Here is a 5545-nt window from a genome sequence, read left to right as displayed (position 1 = left end):
TCTCCAAAGGTATTTGTTTGGTTGGCATAGATCGAGATTAAGATTTGTCACTCTGAGTATCGGAGAGGTATCTCTGCGCCCTCTCGGTAATGCACATCACTATAAGCCTTGCAAGCAATGTGACTAATGAGTTAGTTGCGGGATGATGCATTACGGAACTAGTAAAGAGACTTTGCGGTTACGAGATTGAACTAGGTATGATGATACCGATGATCGAATCTCGGGCGAGTAACATACCGATGACAAAGAGAATAACGTATGTTGTTATGCGGTTTGACCGATAAAGATCTTCGTAGAATATGTTGGAGCCAATATGGGCATCCAGGTCCCACTATTTGTTATTGACCGGAGATGTGTCTCGGTCATGTCTACATAGTTCTCGAACCCGTAGGGTCCGCACGCTTAACGTTCGGTGACGATTTGTATTATGAGTTATGTGATTTGATGACCGAAGTTTGTTCGGAGTCCCGAATGAGATCACAGACATGACGAGGAGTCTCGAAATGGTTGAGAGGTAAAGATTCATATATTGGAAGGCTATATTCGGACATCGGAATGGTTCCGAGTGATTCGGGTATTTTTTGGAGTACCGAAGAGTTACGGGAATTCGCCGGGGGAAGTTAATGGGCCTTATTGGGCTTTAGTGGAGAGAGGGAAGAAGGGCAACGAGGTGGCGCGGGCCTCCCCACTGCCCAAACCGAATTGGACAAGGGTTGCGGGCGCGACCCCCCCTTTCCTTCTCCCTCTCCCTCCTTTCCTTCTTTCCCACTCCGAAAAGGAAAGGGAATCCTACTAGGACTTGGGAGTCCTAGTAGGACTCCCTACACTTGGCGCACCCCTAGGAGGGACGGCCTCTCTCCCTTCCTCCTTTATATACGTGAGCAGGGGCACCCCAAAGGCACTCCAAGATTTTTCTTAGCCGTGTGCGGTTCCCCCCTCCACAGTTACACACCTCGGTCATATCGTCGTAGTGCTTAGGCGAAGCTCTGCGCCGGTAAGTTCATCATCACCGTTGCCACGCCGTCGTGCTGACGGAACTCTCCCTCGTCCTCAACTGGATCAAGAGCTCGAGGGACGTCATCGTGTTGAACGTGTGCTGAACACGGAGGTGCCGTATGTTTGGTACTTGGATCGGTTGGACCGTGAAGACATTCGACTACATCAACCGCGTTGATATAACACTTCCGCTTTCGGTCTACAAGGGTACGTGGACACACTCTCCCGTCTCGTTGCTATGCTTCTCCTAGATAGATCTTGCGTGATCGTAGGATTTTTTTTTTGAAATACTACGTTCCACAACAGAGTATTCAGGCGGCGACAATAGTCGTCGACAGAGGTGCTGTCCTGGTGACACCCAAAAAACTCTTGCTACAAAAAAACACGACGCTGGAGCTGGTTGTCGGTGAAGAGCCCGTTCAGCTTGGTTCACACGGCGCAGGCATCATCACCGTCCTGCACGACCGTCTGGAAGAGGTCCGGCGACATGGTGAGGAAGAACCAGCGGATGATCGTGGTGTCGATGGTGGACCAATCATGGAGCTCGGGGACGAGGCTGGAGTCGACGGTGCCGTCCACGTGGTTGATGAGATGATACTCCCGTTACACGAGGGAGAAATACGTCTTCCATGTGTAGTAGGAGGAGTCCGCCTGGGAGAGACGAACCGGCACGCGCTCGAAGATGTTCAGGTTGCGGATGTCGTTCACGTCGGGAGGGTTGGCATCGACGAACGGGTTGGAGTTGGTGGACGCGGAGTAAGTGACAGACGACATGACGGCGAGGTCGGCTCGGGGTGGCGCGCGGGTGGTGCGGGTTAGGGTTTTGGACTCGGCGGCGGCAGCGGGACTCGACGGCGGCAACCGAGTTAGGGAGGAGGGCGCGCGGCGGCAGGGAGAGGGAAAGCGGCGACCGGCGCGGGGAGACGTCCAAGCGGCGGCGCGGAGGAGGAGGCGGCGGCGGAAGCGGGGAATGAAACCTAAAAACTAATACCATGTATGATGTGTGAATTGTAGGATGTATTGCTAATGGCAAAGGCACGTATATATGATGTACAAGAGGTGGGCCACGACCTCAACTATACAAGAAACTAGGAGGTGGGCCCAATACGCAGATATGCACAACACATATACTCAACACCCGCCACGACAGAAGGTCGTGCAGGAGCCTGCGGCCATGCAGCCACCGCAGGGGCCGCCTGCCCACCTCTGGCAGCCGCCGCCGTACATCAACCTCACTGGAGGCGACGAGGAAAAGGACGGCGTCGCCTGAAGACAACGACGGCATCGACGACGGCCATGGCGGCGACGGCATCTAGTTTTTTTAAATATTTTTTAAGTTTTAAGTTAAGTTTAATGTGCAGGTCGTAAACTTGTTTTAAACGGTTTAAATATTTTACAACTGTTTAATTAAGTTTATTTCTATGTTTTTAAATGTGTGGTTTTTTTTATCTTGGGCCAGACAAAATGTGATGCGGCCGCGCGTTGGATGCGCCGACTAGCGGACGGTCAGACTGGACACGGGCCTCCATTTTGCCGCCCCACAGGGAGGAAATCTGGACAAAACGTAAGTCGGATTTGTGGTCGTTGGAGTTGGCCTGAGTCGCTCGTTTCATGGCCACCACTGGTCCGGTCTGGGTGCAAGGCCACACCGTGCATACGTTAAGGTGCTTTCAGCCCTTCACCACCACACCACAGTCCACTGGTCAGTCAAGGTAGCAGGATCACGGTACTGTATATATAACGCAACATACACACGCCACTTACATCCCACTGAGACTGGCCTTCAGCAGAACCTGCATGCGTGTGGACTAGGACACGATCGTGCGTGTTTGTGTGGCAACCGAGAGAGTTCGTTACGGCCGGGCAGTGCGGGCGGTGCTAATCCAATTGGCAGAACACCACACGATCCCTGGATGTGAACCGGTAAAAGGTGCAGGAGGTCGCCTTCGTGCATGTATACATCGTGGTGCGCACCAACGAACCGTGGAAAAAGTGCAGGCAGCAGTGGCTAGTAGCCGCACGTACGTGCGTTCATCCAGCTTACACGCGTAACAAAGGTGTGCGTGTGTGGTAATCGTTTGCCAAAATGGGTTAGACCTAGTTAGTGCACCAGGTAGGCTTAGCCTACGCACGCAGTGAGAAGAGCACGCTCGCTCACAGCCGCATAAGAGCAACTCCAATGGGGCGACCCATTTCATTCGCCCGCGTCCGTTTGAGTCGGCGCGGACAAAAGTGGCGACCCAACGCGCTGACCCAAACTCAAATCGTATCTGGCTGGCGTCCGCGCCGACCCATTTCCGGCCCAATATTGCGCCTGGAATGCGTCGGCGCAGACGCGCCGCGCGTCTCCTCGCCGTCCGCCGCGTCCCCACCTGGCGGCCGTCCAACTACGACGGTCAACATTATTTACAACGACCGCCCACCTTGAGCCCACGCGTCAGCGATGGCGGTCGTCCCTTTTTAAGCCGGGTGTGCGGCGGGGGCCGTCCTCATCCACTGCCACTCGCCCCCGTCCCCATCTGGCCACCCCTGCCCCTAGGCCGGCGACAACCCTAGCCACCGCCAGCATGGGCTTCTTCTCCGGCATCGGCAGCAGCGGCAAGGGCAAGGCCCCCGCCCGCCATTGCCCCTCCCTTCCCGCCCTCCCCGCGCCGCCGCGCGCTCCCTGACAGAGGCAGCGCATCAATGTGCCGGTGCACCAGGCCGAGTGGCACTAGCAGCAACGTGTGCCTCTGCCGTCCCCCGACGCGACGCTGCCGCATGACTGGCATTTGGATCCGGAGAGGATCCCAGTGCCAGCGGCGCCGCGGACGGCGAGGGCCCATGCGAAGGAGGTGCGGCGCCGGCGGGCGTTGCTGACGCCGGAGCAGCGCGCCGAACCGCACTACGCCGTCGACTCGCCCAACTGGGCTCGATGGTTCGCCTTCGAGCACGAGGAGGCGAGGCGACGCGGCGTCCGGGGCGTCGACCGCAGCCTGCCGCCGCCCCCGCTCGTCGTCCGCGACGAGGACCAGGAGGCCGAGGCCGCCTACCAGGTGGCCATTAAGAAGAGCGAGGAGGAGGAGCGGTGGAGGGAGGCGGATGAGGCGGCTTTCCAGGCTGCCATGGCGGAGGCCATGGCCCTCTCCGCGGCGGGCTACTGCGTCGTGCCGCCGGTGACCCCGCCGTCCCCGCCCAAAGCCGAGCCGGAGGAGCCGGCCCCGCTCGAGCGCTACTCCTGGACCGGAGTAGTGCGCGAGTGGGTCAGCGCTCCGCCGATCTGGCTCGGGGTGACGAAGAAGCAGGAGGCGGCCTACCTCGACCACGGGCGCCGCGTTCGGCGGGCCGAGGAGCGCCGGGAGGGCGAGCGCCTGCAGATGCTCGACTGCGAGGCCGAAGAGGAGGCGCGCCAGGCCCAGGCAGCGGCGGCGCAGCCCGACATCGCCGCCCTCTGGAACACGGCGTTCCCCTGGGCCAGCCCTGCGCCGACGCTGATCGATCTCACCGGCCCCGACGTAGACGCCGCCACCGATGAGGACGCCTATGGCAGCGCATCGTCTAGTTTTTAGTTTTTTGTATGTTAATTAATGTAATGTGGACTTTGGCCGGCCTTCGTGGCCGGCTTTTATGTTTAATTAAATGCATGCGTTTATTTATAAAATGCTTTTAAACTTTTTTTGGCGCGCCGACAAAATGGGTCGAACCAGCATTGGGCACTTGCGCCGACCCAAACACAGCGCCGGACGTTTGTGTCCGCCGGGCCGACCCGAACGGACAAAAAGCGGACAAAAACGCTGTCCGTTTGGGTCGGCCTGTTGGAGTTGCTCTTAGTGTTTTCCTGCATTTCGACCAGACTGTGTAGACATATGTCCGGAGCAGAGTGTGGGGAGCTTGGTGTTTTTCTCTACGAAATGCCGGCGTGTTCACAAACGCAAAGGCGGACGGTTGGCTCTTGGCTGCCAAACCCCTCATGGTCTATTTCATTCATGCTATCGTGGAAATGTGGGAAGTGATGTAAAGAGTGTTGCTCCACGCATTATGCTCGCTGATAGGATATAGTATGCCTTATCTGAAAACTGCTGAAATTTGAGATGGGCTCTAGGCCCATGTAGCAATTTCTGAAAAATCTCTAAGCGCCCATGTGGGTTATATGGCACTAGGTGTAGTGGGAAGTTTAGTCCCACCCCGGAAGTGGAAGACGAGTTGGACCTCCTTATAAGGGTTTCTCTTCTACATGCTATTGGAGCTTGAGAAGAGAAGAGGCCATCGCGCACTCCTCCTCCGCCGCCCGCCTTGCCACGCCACGCCTCGCCACGCCACGACGCGCCGCGCCGCGGGTTGCGGGATTGAGCCGAGCTTACACCTACGCGCTTATTTTTGCCAGTCACTAACGGAGGGTTTTCTGACAGCTGGGCCACGATCTGAGACGTCGGATCGTGGGCTGTCACGGACTCGGACGTCTCTCCACGCGGCTGCGCCTATAAGTGTGCGGTGTCTCCTAACCCTAGCCGCCACGAACAGATCACATCTGCTCCACGCGCACGTCCACCGTCGTTCCCTTGCTGCTGCC

This window comes from Aegilops tauschii, chromosome 3, assembly GCF_002575655.3.
Source record: "Aegilops tauschii subsp. strangulata cultivar AL8/78 chromosome 3, Aet v6.0, whole genome shotgun sequence".
NCBI lineage: Eukaryota > Viridiplantae > Streptophyta > Magnoliopsida > Poales > Poaceae > Aegilops > Aegilops tauschii.
Note: the sequence above shows the minus strand (reverse complement) of the source record.